The 13,808-nt window shown below is 43.1% G+C and overlaps 1 protein-coding gene across 1 annotated transcript in view; it reads left to right on the top strand.

Annotated features, from left to right (window-relative positions):
* Positions 1-588: 588 nt before the first annotated feature.
* spry2 (sprouty RTK signaling antagonist 2) overlaps positions 589-13,808 on the top strand; it is a 19,948-nt gene continuing 6,728 nt past the window's right edge. Inside the window, exon 1 of the mRNA XM_079996556.1 lies at positions 589-671. The gene's annotated coding sequence lies outside the window, so the exon portion shown is untranslated. The remainder of the gene's footprint in view (positions 672-13,808) is intronic.

Below are 13,808 nucleotides of genomic sequence, written 5' to 3'. Positions count from 1 at the left end.
GTTCAGAAAAACGTAGTCTCCTGCAGAAACATGGCCAAAATCATGCCGGGCAAAACACCAGTAGGAAAAGGAAACATGCCCAAATATGGTGAAATCTAACACAAGCATTACAGGAACAGTGGAAAAAAACTCCCATTCCTGGAACCGAGTAACATGCCCAAATATGTTGAAAAATAACACAAGCATTCCGGGAACCATGAAAAAGGAACTGTGGAAAAAAACTCCCTAGAATCAAGACTGTGATTGGTTTATTGGGACACACCCCACAAGAGGGTGATTGGTTCCTTAGGACACAACCCCAAAGTGGAAAAACTCCCTAGTAACAAGACTGTGATTGGTTCCTTGGGATTCAGCCCACAACACTGTGATTGGTTCCTTGCATTGAAAAGGGAAGGGCATGATCTAGGAGGAGTGAACATCTTGGGTCTATAAGGAAGTCAGAAAGAAAGGTTTGTCAGTCGGACTACGGAGCCCCACTCACTGTTTATTGTTGTACTTGACTCTCAGATACACAATGAGCCTTTTCGCATCAGACTCTGCTCAGTTCCAGTGTTTTTTCTTCCAAGTCTTTTGGGGCCAGCCAGGAGCGAACGGCGACCAGGACCGAGGTGCGGAACCTGTGGGGGACCAGCCTGCACCTCAGAGACACAACTGGCAGCCCAAATTCAAAGGTAAGCGGAGCCTTTATTTTTGCAAATTCTGTTTGTGTCTGAGTGCAGGACTCCACCCAGATTGCAGGTATCAGAAAAATCTCTTCTCCAATTAACTTAAAATATTGACCTAGTTTAAAATTACTGTAATTATAAATTAAATCAGAAAAAGGGACTTAAACAGAGGCTGATGCAGATAATCTATGTGCATGTGTGTTGTGAAAAAACCATGGTGTGGAAAGTATGCGTGATTCTCTGTTGAATGTTACTATAATCTGTTGATGTGTGGTCGTCTTGTGTATGCTGGAGGATTTGTTTGACTAACACTAACACCGGCAAATGCATAGAAGAACCATAAGGAAAAGGTGTAAAAAATAGCACAGTAGTACATTTAGTTGCATCGCTAGAGAGCCTGAGGGCGGAGACACTTGGCCAAGAAAAGTGTATAAGTGCTTGTAAATATTGCTATTATAAGGGTGAAATACGTTGTGTGTCTGTGATTTAGAGAGAACATTATATATGAACCACCTGGAGTGGGTGAAGTGTCAGGAGGAACACACAGATAATTAGAACAACCAACATAGGTGTGAAAGGATTCCTGGCATAATTTGGATTAACATTGTTGCAGCTCTGAATTGGTTACTGAGGGGAAAAAAGGGGGTTGTAGGCACTGTCCCACCATAGATAGATGGGAAAAGTATAGATAAAAGTCTGCATATGTAAGATTATTCCTAAATCAGAATGGCTGTCTAACTTACAAGTTGAAAGATAAACAATAGTTAATGGACAAAGAACATTTTAGCGATGACAAAGTCACCAGAATACTATAAAGGGAAGGGGAACACAGAGATGAAGGGTATATGCACACACTTGGCTAGAACTAACATACAAAGACAAGGAGGGTGGGAGCACTGGCAGGACGCACATCAATGATCAATCTAAAACTTTGGCAGAGTACCAAATTTGTTAATTCACTCAAGTAAAAGAGGATTTCCCAAATGTTCCCTGGGAGCAAGCATTGCGTGACTGGTGGACCCCAAGAATGCACAAGTAGTAGAACAGTTGTGCAATGATCCAGGTGAGGTAGCCACCATTCCATTAAACCCAATATTCAGGGTAGCTGAGGGGTTTGCTATCGAGGGCCGTGATAGGCAGGCTCCGAATCCATGGCTGAGTATCACAGTCATTCCCAGGCAAGTTAGGTGGGAGATGGGCAAGTGGGCACCCATAGTTAGACACCCCGAAGGAGACGGGTCAGTGAGCTTGGAGTATAACCCCATGGGAGGGAATAAATTCATAGCCGGAGTCACCGCATGGAAAATAATTGCACTACTTAAAACAAGGGAGCTAGACGAGGAACCAGAAATACTTAGGTCTCTATCAAGCAGCATACAACAAGGATATATGGGGGCCGACCAAGGGAGGAGCAAAGTGGTTTCAGCAGACAAGATTATCATAAGGCATCATCCAGATCACAAAAAAATGAATTCACAACTGCATGAAAAAATGGCATGACAGAATTCCACAATGGCCAAAAGAGCAAAAGAAAGGGAAGTGCTAAGTTGGTTCTGACAAGAGGGAAGCAATCACCAACAAATCACCAACAAATAGGACAGTACCCGCTGGGCCTTAGTCAAGACAACAGACGAGAAGTGACGGACAAGTTACAGGGAGACGTCACCCTAACACTGAGGGAAGGACAGAAAGACCAAAGAAGAAAATACAAGAAAGGGAAAGGAACACCTGGGAGGGACAGAGAACAAACCGGGAGCAGTAATGAGGAAGACAAATCGGGCACTCAGTTGGAAGGGGAGGAGCCAGATGTCACAAACATAGAATAGGCATCACACAACAACCAAGAACAACGACACCACCAACAGAAAGCAGCAGAAGGAGACACCAGAGCCGAGTTCAACGATAGACTGGACTATACAAAAGTGCTGGAGGAAAGCAAATCAGAGGGATAAATGATCCCCCAAGGACAGGAAACAAACAAGACCCCAGCAGAGGGGAAATGGGCCAGCTCAGACTGCCATGCCCCTCACCAATGGACATGCAGACGGGAAGTACTTACAGAATAGCACACCTTACCCTGCATTAAATGCTTATGGGTTGACCCATAAGCGTCCAGTTTCATCCTTTCCAGTTTCACTTGAGAAACTGGAAAGGGAGCTGCAAAGCTACCTATCACATCTAACACAAATTCATAAAGCTGTGTTCCAACAGGTGAAGGGTGCTACAGACAATAGAGAGGCATCTCAGAGGACCTACAAAGAATACAGCAAGGAGACTGGGTGAACGTTAAGGTATTCAAAAGAAAGTGGAACCAACCTAGGCATGAAGGACTGTTCAAAGTCCGATTAGCAAGCAGAACTGCCCTTAAAGTAGAAGGTAAGAAATTCTGGTTGCACCTAAATCACTGCTGCTGCACAGAAGAACCCAGAGTCTACATTTACAGCTTATAGGAGAAGAGTGACTGCCTCGGGGGCAGAAGGGGCAGGTGAAACCTCCCCACAGCGACAGGCGGTACAGGAAGGGGCGGTTGAGACCGCCTCACAGGGACAGGAACACCACGATGATGGGGAAAGTGACACCTCCCCACGGGGAGAGAGACGATCCAGGAGCCTGGCTGCAAGGCAGAGAGCCGAAGGGCGTGAAAGTGGAGACACTACAAGCAGCAGCCCAACAAGTAGCAGCTCAGGAAGTGGTGAGACTACTAGCAGCAGTGAAACCACTCGGCCATTAGGAAGTCAGAGTGGGCAAGCAACTAGTCGGAGGAAGCGAGGGTCAACAATATGAGGGCATAACACACCATCCAAGGGGAAGGGCCAAAGAAATTATATCTAGGGCGCCAGGTCTGACACTTAAAAATTTTAAGTTGTGTCCCTGCTCCAGCCAACTGGACTGGAATTTTCGCCCCAGTTATGTTAACAGGACAATTAACAATACTAGCCCCTCAACAGGAGCAGGCAAGTACAAGGCGCAAAATAAGTGCTACCATGCCATGGCTACTAGATCCTCAGGTATACGTTGCGTTTAACCAAGAGTCTTCTGGCGTACCCATTGACCATTCAACACCCAATGATAGGCGAGGATTGGATAGTGTCGGAACAAGTCGTAGGCTCAATTCCCATGTACGTACAGGCAGCAAATGCTCAGTATCTAGCTCGCAACAGCAGACGGGTTGATTACTTATGGTATAATCAACAGCCCTTCATAAACCACACTATATGGGTTTTAGAGGGAGTGAGAGAACAACTGCATGCCGTTTCCCTTATGACCCTGCAAAACAGATTTTTATTTCAATAGAAAGCATAGGGATTGCTATCAATTTAATTCTGTCAGTAGTAATGATAACTTGTTGTGTAGTCCCACTGATTAGTGTTATGGTTAAGAAAATGACAAAGGCTATAACGGGCCAGTTCCCCATGCACATAGAAGGAAATGAGTATGCAACACATGCACACATCTACCACCAGTATAGGCTCCCCACTTACACCCCGACTTGCGAACACACAGATCAGACAGAAATCTACCACCCATGTAACATCCCCACTAACCCCCAGACATGATAACACTAACAAACAACCATGTGAACCCCTATACATGCCTATGGAAGAGCCCGTACAGTGGCGGATGTATAGTCACGACACCACTAACTCTGCTATTGTTTCAAAAGAAAATCATGGCAAACGGCTACAACTGGAAGGAAACCTATGATCACCATCCCGCCCAAAACATACAGGCCCCTACTATGCCCACCCCTGGGAACCAGAATGCTAACCCCGCCCCAATACGCTCAATTCATGCCCGTTGACATCCTCTCATTCAGGCCTTTTGATAGTACCCCTACCTACCTTTCATGACACCCGGTCAGGCTTTATATCCTCTGCAAATGCTCCCCAGGCATTTCCCCCTGGAAAAACAGTGGCCCCAAAAACAGAGATTTCCCACACTTAATCAATGGCACCAGAACCCCCAAAGGTTCCCCTCAGATGGGTTCACACCCATACTGGCCAGATTCTCTGTAGGCCTACAACCCATGAAACCAAAGTGCAGGCTCCACCTTTTCAGGTCCACCGCCTGGGATCCAAACACATCAGGGAAAAACGGTGGTTCGGGTCACTCAGGGCCTGCCACAGAGCTAAGGCTCACCTCGATCAGCTGAAATCATACAAGGATCCAATGGACATACTCAATACCATCACCGACAATCTGGGCCAGCAGGTGACCACCCTCAATCAACAACTGCTGCGTATTCAGCGGCTGCGAAGGGGACTTGTTGAACTTCACCACCAAAGGCTACCGCAGATGAGTGGTTTCTTATGTACCAGTCATATTAAGGTTGTTGTTGTATTTAGGTACATTGTTATCCAGCATAATCAGTGTTACCACTTATAGTCATTCGCATATCCTCGTTATTCTGTTAGAATGTGACTTTAGAAGTCACAAAGGGGGGAATATCGTGGTTATTCATCAACCCCCACATCATTTTACGAGATGATGCATTTTAAGGTGTGTATCCTCTGACTCTGACCTAAGGTTACTAAACCTAACATGATAAAAACACCAGACCCTGAAAGAGGGTTTCCTTACCTTAACAAACAAATGTCCACAAGATATTTACTGGTGCCCTGGAACACCACGGCTTCCTCCAGAGTGACGATATAGACACCCCTCCTTTCACCTGGAGCTACTGTGTTGGCTGGTGAAGGCATGGTCGGTCTTGGCTGTCACAGGGGCTGTTTGGAGGGGTGGCCTAGCTGCTGGGCTGTTGGATGGTCCCAGCAATGGCTGCTGGGTGGAGAAGCTAGCGGTCAGCAGCTACCTGTGGTGGTTGCTGCGCCTGCTTCTCCCCCGGTCCTCCCCCGGACACCCTGGGTTCTGCTCCTGCCAGACGGCAGAGGGTTGTGGCTGGGGCCACCTGTTGAACCGCTGGTGGCTCTAGGGCATCTTCGGATGGCCCTTCTGTGTCCCTCAACATGCCAGAGAGTCCCTGTACAGGTACCAGTGTGGCAGGTTCGCCACCACACGCCACCTAAGTGGCATTTTCAGAGCCCTCCGTCACAGAGACACAGACAACAGGGGGGTTGTAAACACCAGTTTATTGTAGAGAGTGGGCTAGCTGGAATTAGCCCAGGAGCAGATAGAACATGTCATGACACGGGCTCCTATCCTGAGTGTGGGTGGGAATGGGGGTTTTAACTTGTTGCTCGTTAGGCCAACCAACAAGCAAACAGGTATGCAGCCACCCTGATCCCAATCATCAAGGACAGGACAGGTGTGGCTGCTCACCATACCATCCCCACACCACATAGCCCCGACACCAAACTGAAGCCAGGGAGACAACCTGAGCAAAGTGGAACTGAAACGAAATAATTTTTCATCCATAAAAGGCGTTATAAACATTGACAAAAACTCCAAAGTTATCAAAAAACATCTACATGGTAAAGTTGAATAGATTAAATCAACTTTCATAATTTCTACATTGTAATATCAAGGTTAAGTGAGAACCAGAATATCTTAAATACAATTTTAAATATATACACATTTTATTTATGCAACAAATGAACAGTGTGGGAAGTTTTATTATAGATTTAGTCATAATATTCAAATGTTTTATAGTCACTGCACATAAATCTAAACCTATCCCCAAAAGTACAATAACTGAGGACCAAGGTACTGACTTGAATGGTTGCTGTATTTTAGATTCACGTCATGTGCTTGTGTTAAAACTTACCCATATTTGCCAATGTAAACAAAATGTTTTACCTGCTTTCCAGAGTCAGAACTGATCTTTGAAGATATGTCCAAGATTAGGTAGATGTGTTTAGCATAACAGCAATGTTATTTTGTTTTCCGTGTTGAAAGAGATGTTTAAATCCAAAAATAGTCAGTTTGCACCTGACACAAACCACACTCGACTTCAAATATGGCTGATCTTCTTCGCTGGTCATTGTTAGAGACTGGCGGCCATATTAGAAGTCATGTGCTGAGCAACGCACCAACACAGAGTATTTTTGGATTTAAAGGTCCGTTTCACCACGGATAAACAAATCTAAAACAAAACATTCCAATAGACCCCTAGGCAACAGAGCAAAACAGCACCACTACCAAGTAAACAATCTCTAAATACAGTTATCTATTTATTTCTAGGTAGGGAACAAAAACAGTGGTTGTTGAGCTGTGCAGCACTTCTGTAATCTGTAATAGAACCAGACCTTAGTTTCACCACTTTAGTATTATAATTTGTTAAAACAATTGATGCTTTATTCATGTCCTAAATGCTACACGAGAATCCAACAATTTTGCATACCCGATGATTGACCATTTCCACGAGCTGAGGGCTTTATGCTATGGCCTGCTGTGGCACACGATTAACGAGGAATGCACATCAAATAAAGGATTATGAAATTCAGAACATCGTTGGGTATCGTTGGGTTTGTTTTCTAGATTTTACCAGGAAAAAAAAAAAGGCAATTACCAGAGCCAAACAACAAGGAAGTGACATAGTGGTAAAAGTTCATTACAATTTATTACACACGTAGTGTGTGTAATAAATCGTAATAATAATAAATAATGTGCCATTCTTTATATCATAAGTCGGTGTACCATCAAAATGATTTTGAAGCTGTAATTTTAAGGTAAAAAAGTTTCTTAAATGGCCTTCAAAGGCGATTCCATAGTCAACGTTAATCAGGATCTGCCGTATTAAACGATTCCATCTACATACATAAATATGTGCAGCAGAAAGTCAAAAATTATAAGGCTGCATGGGTTTACAAATGCAACAATCAGAACTAGGGATGGGCCGTTTAATACCCATACACCGATGCTTGATTCACGCTGGTGAAGCACACTGGTTCGGCACAATGTGTTGGAGCTTGTATTGGATTACCATTATCACGTGACTGATGGCGTCTGAACCTTCAGAGGTGTGACTGGTTTGAAATTGTTCCGCTATATACCAACAAAAGAGGAAATCACCACACGTTGTATATTTGATACCAAGGTGACAAATATTGGCGGAGAATAGCACAGATGGCTGACAGATTGAATTGTTGTATCAGAATTGCTGGCTGATGCGTCCAGATAAAGTGGCTGCCGTGACTCCTGCAAACCACCAGATGTCCCTGTCCTCTGCGTTTTCAATGGCTCGAAGCTTCGGCTCTTTTTTTGACACAAACCGGAAGAAAGCCCCAAAGCTTCACAAGGCTTCGCCGGCCCCTCACTAATCAGAACCCTGAACCTCCGTTACAAGTTTTTACATTTGTACCTCAAGTTGGTTCTTTAGAGTTCAACACCGACACCATGTTGACAGAGGCTCTACACTTCTTTACAAATGTGATTATCTTTAAAATCCTGTGAGAGTCCCATGCCTTTATACCGCCCCCTTCAGCCTTCCCTGGAATTCAGTATTGCTGCAGGGTCCTAAGGTCCTTCTTGTTACACTATTCTACAATTGTATCTGTTTTGCGATGAATTTATCTGAATTATATCTTTCATAATGTGTTCATTCATATATGAGGGATGGAAATTATTGCAGATTATTGCAGAAAATAAGCTCTGTGGCAAAACAAAAGTTTCTGATACCTACACGTTTTGTTCAGCAAGATGGTCTCCACAAATGAACTTCACTTGAATTATTTTTGAAGCGTAAACGCAATCGCCAGAATTATACATTGAACATTAGGCGATAAAGGAACTACACCACGGTCACATGGCTTCAACGTCACCACCACCAGGCTTCCAACTTGGAATTTGATTTTGCGCTTTTGCCTCTTCAACAAAAGCTTGAAAGGTTTGAGTTACAATAGTTTGCAAGAGCGCAAGTTTAAACATAACTCGAGGCTGTAAAGGCGGACAAGTGAATAGATGACTTTCCGTATTCGGCGTGACAACGTTTAATGTTCCCAACAGCCTCTGTAGCCTCGTTTAGCCACTTGTTAGAAACCTGAAGTATTTTATTTTAGTCGTACAACAAAATGTTAAATTCTCTTAACCTTGTGTTAACCACAGACCTTATTTTAGACATCTGACCAAAAAACCCATTCAAAAAAAACATTGACTTCGAGGTGAGGCAACCGGAAGTTCCAAAATGCAAACTAATTTCCGGGATTCAGGACTCCTTTCTGCAGCATTATTGTAGATCGATAGATAGATAGATAGATAGATAGATAGATAGATAGATAGATAGATAGATAGATTGAACACCATGTTTTATTTATTTTATTTTGAGGAACAGGACACGCGATCGCTCCCTCTCCAATGCCTCCATTACGCATGGAGAGGGAGACAGGGGCACCCCGATCGCTCCCTCAGAGGACATAGAGAGGACCCAAAACGTACTTGCATTTTGATAAACTAAATCATATTATTTCTGAGGGCTTTAATGCATGATGAGAATGACAGACAAATCGAGGGCTATTTTTTTTATTATTCTTGTTTTTGTAAAACTTTTTTTATTTTAGATCGGGGCAATCTATTTTACAGATTTTTATTAACTAAACCCTTTTCACATGTTGCATTGTTAAAAACATACTGATAGTTTGTATGAACCGGATGTTATCGGTAGTGAAAACTTTTCATACTCGCCTCTTTTATCTGATTGGCTTAGCAAGCCACTATAATGTGACTTTGACGAGGGACGTTTCTGTTTGGATCGAGTTGCACAGGAGAGGAAAGCAGTTACAGAGAATACATAATACAGAGGATTTCAAGCGGCGAGCTTCAAACCATAATGTTAGTGAAGGTGCGTGTGGCGATTTGGGAGCATCGGAGGGTGGATATTTCAGTCGGCAGCTCGGACATGGCACCGAAATCAAACAACAGTATCAGCGTTGCGATTTAGTCCGGTAGATACCGATCGTACAGGTTGTACAGGGTACAGGGTTTCGGTAACCAACCCAAACATCCTGCGTGTGATGACTCAGGGTGTGCACGGAGAGGAGGGCAATTCGGGTCCGTTGTCGATGTGTTTGTGAGAGAGAGAGAGACAGAGTGAGAGTGGGGGCAAGCAGGGGCTGAGCGAATCAATTCGCAGCTCTACAATGAAATAATATTTAACCCATTTTAAATAGTAAAAAAAATTGAAAATCAATATGTGGCATTCAATGTTGATATTGTTGTGGGCCGCCACAAATAAATGAATGTATGGGAAACACTGCAGTAAAACGAAACCAAACAATAAACACTATTCCTTAAATAAACAATGAACAATAAAAAATGGCAATCTACAATAACCTAAACATGTTAATAACCTAATGATAAAACAATGTAAAAACATAAAAATTAACAAAAAGCAATACAATAAAAGAAGAATAAAATAAAAAATAAAAATAAAATAAAATATTAATAACAGAAAAGAAGCGATATACAACAAACCTGAGAATTAGCCAGAAGATAAAAAGAAAATCGATATACAATAACCTAACAATTAACAACAAACCAGAAAAAAGCTAAAAATAAGTGATGAATAGTACAAATGCAACCAGTAACTTTAAACCTAAAAACGTGAAAATGAACAAAAGAAAATTAAATGAACCTAAATATAAACAAGAAACAATGGGGGAAAAAAAAAAGGTTTCAAAACTTCAAAAATAGCAGTTACAAAATATATCAAAGTAAATGGAGGAGTTTGAGAAGAGAATGTTCTCATGCTTCTCCATTTTCGGAAAACCAAGGAATAGTCAACATCCAACGGCTTTAAATCCTTTAAATCTTCAGACCCTTCTCTTTACATCTGCCTTTCAGTTCGAACCATTTGTACTGTCTATTGTGCTTTGCCTGTTTATTTTCTTTATTCAGATCACTTTGGTCTGCTTTTGTCATATTAATCATTGCGCTTCATAAATAAATTTGACTTGGCTTGACTTTTTCTTGAAGCGTGAATTTGACACAATTGTCAAGTTGTTGTTTTTGTCTTCGAATAAGTGTTCCCTGGCTATAACTGTATCTTTCCACAGGAACTGACCCGTCTGGATCCCACTTTGGAAGCTGTTTATCTGTGTCGTCGCTATTTCATTGTGAGTGCTTTGTTGTTCGAGGTTCAACTATAGGCCCATTTCCAACCTGCCATTCCTCAGCAAAATACTTGAAAAAACAGTTTACCTCCAGCTTTACAACTATCTAACCTCAAACAGCCTCTTAGACACTCATCAATCTGGTGTTCGACCTCACCATAGCACAGAAACAGCACTTATTAAAGTTGTGAAGGATCTGCATTTAAACACTGATTCTACAACACAATCTGTTCTTCTGCTCCTGGATCTCAGTGGTGCCTTTGACACTGTTGACCATCAGATTTTATGAGCAAGATTACAAAATGGGTCGGCTTATCTGGCCCGGTTCGAAACTGGTTCATTGTTTAAACTCTATATGCTCCCACTTGCACATATTGTTTAGAAACACAAAATAAATTACCATAATTATGCAGATGGTTCACAACTGTACATATCCCTATCTCCTGATGACCTACTCCCCATACACTCACTCAGTGTATTAATGATATTAATGTATGGATGTCACGGAACATTTTACAATTTAACAACAATTAAACAGAAATACTCGCAGCCACGCAGACCCCCTCCCCCCGGACCCAACCGTGCCCCAGTGCGCCCACCTCCCGTACCTGGTGGCAGCCCACCTACAGCGATCAGCCCAGGGCGCAGAGCGGTCCGCCATGCGCCTCCGTCGTGTCGGGCAGCTCCGCGCCCCCATCGGGTCCCTGGTCAGCCCCCAGCCTCCCAGCATGCAGACTACAGAACAGAGGGCGGCAGACGGCACTAATCCATGCATTCATAATGAGTAGATTGGACTACTGAAATGGCCTATTCACCGGTCTCCCGAAATCGACTGTGCAGCGACTACAGTTAATCCAAAATGAGGCTGCACGCGTTCTCACTGGGAATAAAAGTTTGAACACATCACACATGTTCTTAGATCTCTACATTGGCTCCCCGTTAAATCTAGGATTGATTTTCAGATTCTGCTACTTGTATATAAAGCTCTAAATAGCCTTGCACCTCAGTATATACAAGAAATGTTCATTACACACAAAGCAGCAAGATCTCTCAGGGCCACAGGCAGTGGTCTGTTCACTCATTGTATTCTTTGTATTGATATGAATTCTTCCTGTACAGTATATCCATCTATATTTATATAGAGCATTGGATTTAGGAATATTTGTTGTTAATTTAAAATTGATCCACAGATCAAATCTTTTTCAAGTATTTAGGAAATATTTGTAATGATCTTTCATGTATTTTTATGTTTATATGTTTCCTTTTTTGTTATATTGAGGTATGAAAATGATGGGTTTAGAATTAAAATTACGGTTAGAGTAAGTCAATAAAGGAAACCATATTTACACTTACGCCAAACTACTGCCTTTTAACTTCACTTATCCTGTGCATAGTATCACTTTTTGTATATTCTGTAAATATTTGTGTATATGTGGCTATATGTTTTAATCACTTAGTTATTTTCTCTGGATATTTGACAAGCTTTTTTTTTTCAGTCCAGTAATGTGCCAATCCTCACCACAAATTCCTCATATGGGAAAATGCACTCGGCTAAATAAGCAGATTCTGATTCCGATTCCGAGCCCAATCCATGACATGATCACCGCTCCGTGAGACTAGACCAATCTGGCTCGCTGACCCAGATCTGAGGTAATTTGCAAAGTCATAATACTGAGTTGATTAAAGTGACCCCCGGTTTTGGGACCGGCCGCCCCCGGTGGCTGCACGTCATAATTTTTCTGACTGGGATTGATCACACACTCCATTAAAGCAAAAGCAAAAGAGAGAGAAAAAGAGAGCGAGCGAGAGAGAGAGAGAGAGAGAGAGAGAGAGAGAGAGAGAGAGAGAGAGAGAGAGAGAGAGAGAGAGAGAGAGAGAGAGAGAGAGAGAGAGAGAGAGAGAGAGAGAGAGAGAGAGAGAGAGAGAGAATGGGGGAGACAAAGGAAGAAAGGTGGAGTCAGGTGGGAAGAGAGAACATCGTATTTCTTTTAGCGGCAGACGCTTTGTTCCAGACGAACCGGATAATTGGTCCAATCGGCTTCAGTCGGAGGAAAAACCTGTCCCTGAGCGGCTCGGCTCGGCATTTAAAGTCTGAGGGGAAGTTTGTGTGCGTGCAGCCCGACTTTATAAACAACTCAAGAACAATAACACACACACACACACACACACACACACACACACACACACACACACACACACACACACACACACTCAAATATATTATGCATATCTTGCCTCTCTCCCCTCTCAATACAAAATGCCTGTGACTAATAAGAGGGCTCTTCATCTCTACTAACTACACTCCGTGAAGAACATATAGATAGATGGGTCAATATAGATAAGAGTGTTGGTGTGATTGCTAGAACAAAGCCTTTCGGAGCGTGTATACTTTCGCTACGGGGAAGGGTTATTTTACCCAGCTAGTGACACCTGAAAGAACGTACAAGCATACAGTATAAAACACCAACTTTGCACCGAGGCTAAATCATCTCCCCTCGCGGAGGGAGGAAAAGCGTAGTGCAGGATTAGGTCGGAATTAAATCAAAACAATTCCATTTGGAAACAGAATTCCGTTGGAGACAGAGTAGACAGAGCTGGTCTAACTCGTCCATCTCGCCTACCCTATCGGCCTGGCCCTCATCGCTCATCGTCGCCACCTCCCATTTCCAATGGGAGGTGGCGACGATGAGCCACGGCGAGCGACGCAGCGGCATCTCAGAGACTTGATGTCGGGGGAAAGTTCAACTTGACGCGAAGCCGCTGTGACGCGGGGCAGCGATTATGCATTTCCGCCCGACCGTCCGCTAATAAACCGTGTACAAACCCTTGACTTAACTTCCTACAAAACTTTTGTTCCCAAAATGGAGGGAAAAGCGTATCACTGCGGCAGCCGGTTTCCCCCGTACTTGTTTTTTTTAAACAGTATACACTATTCATTTACAGAGACGTCATTTAAAAAAATTGATGGAAGAGGATTTGGGAGGTAGTGGGGATCCCTGGTGAGGTTCGTTACATGATGCGCTCAAGTACAAATGTGTAAGTTCAAGTTGGATCCCTGGCGAGGCAAAGTTCTCGTGGAGACTGTGCACATAGTTCCATATATTTGATTAAAAATATTTTCCATGTGCAGTACCAT

Source organism: Zeus faber (assembly GCF_960531495.2).
Source record: "Zeus faber genome assembly, chromosome: 2".
In the NCBI taxonomy this organism is placed as follows: Eukaryota; Metazoa; Chordata; class Actinopteri; order Zeiformes; family Zeidae; genus Zeus; species Zeus faber.
Note: the sequence above shows the minus strand (reverse complement) of the source record. Positions and strands in the feature narration are given on the sequence as shown.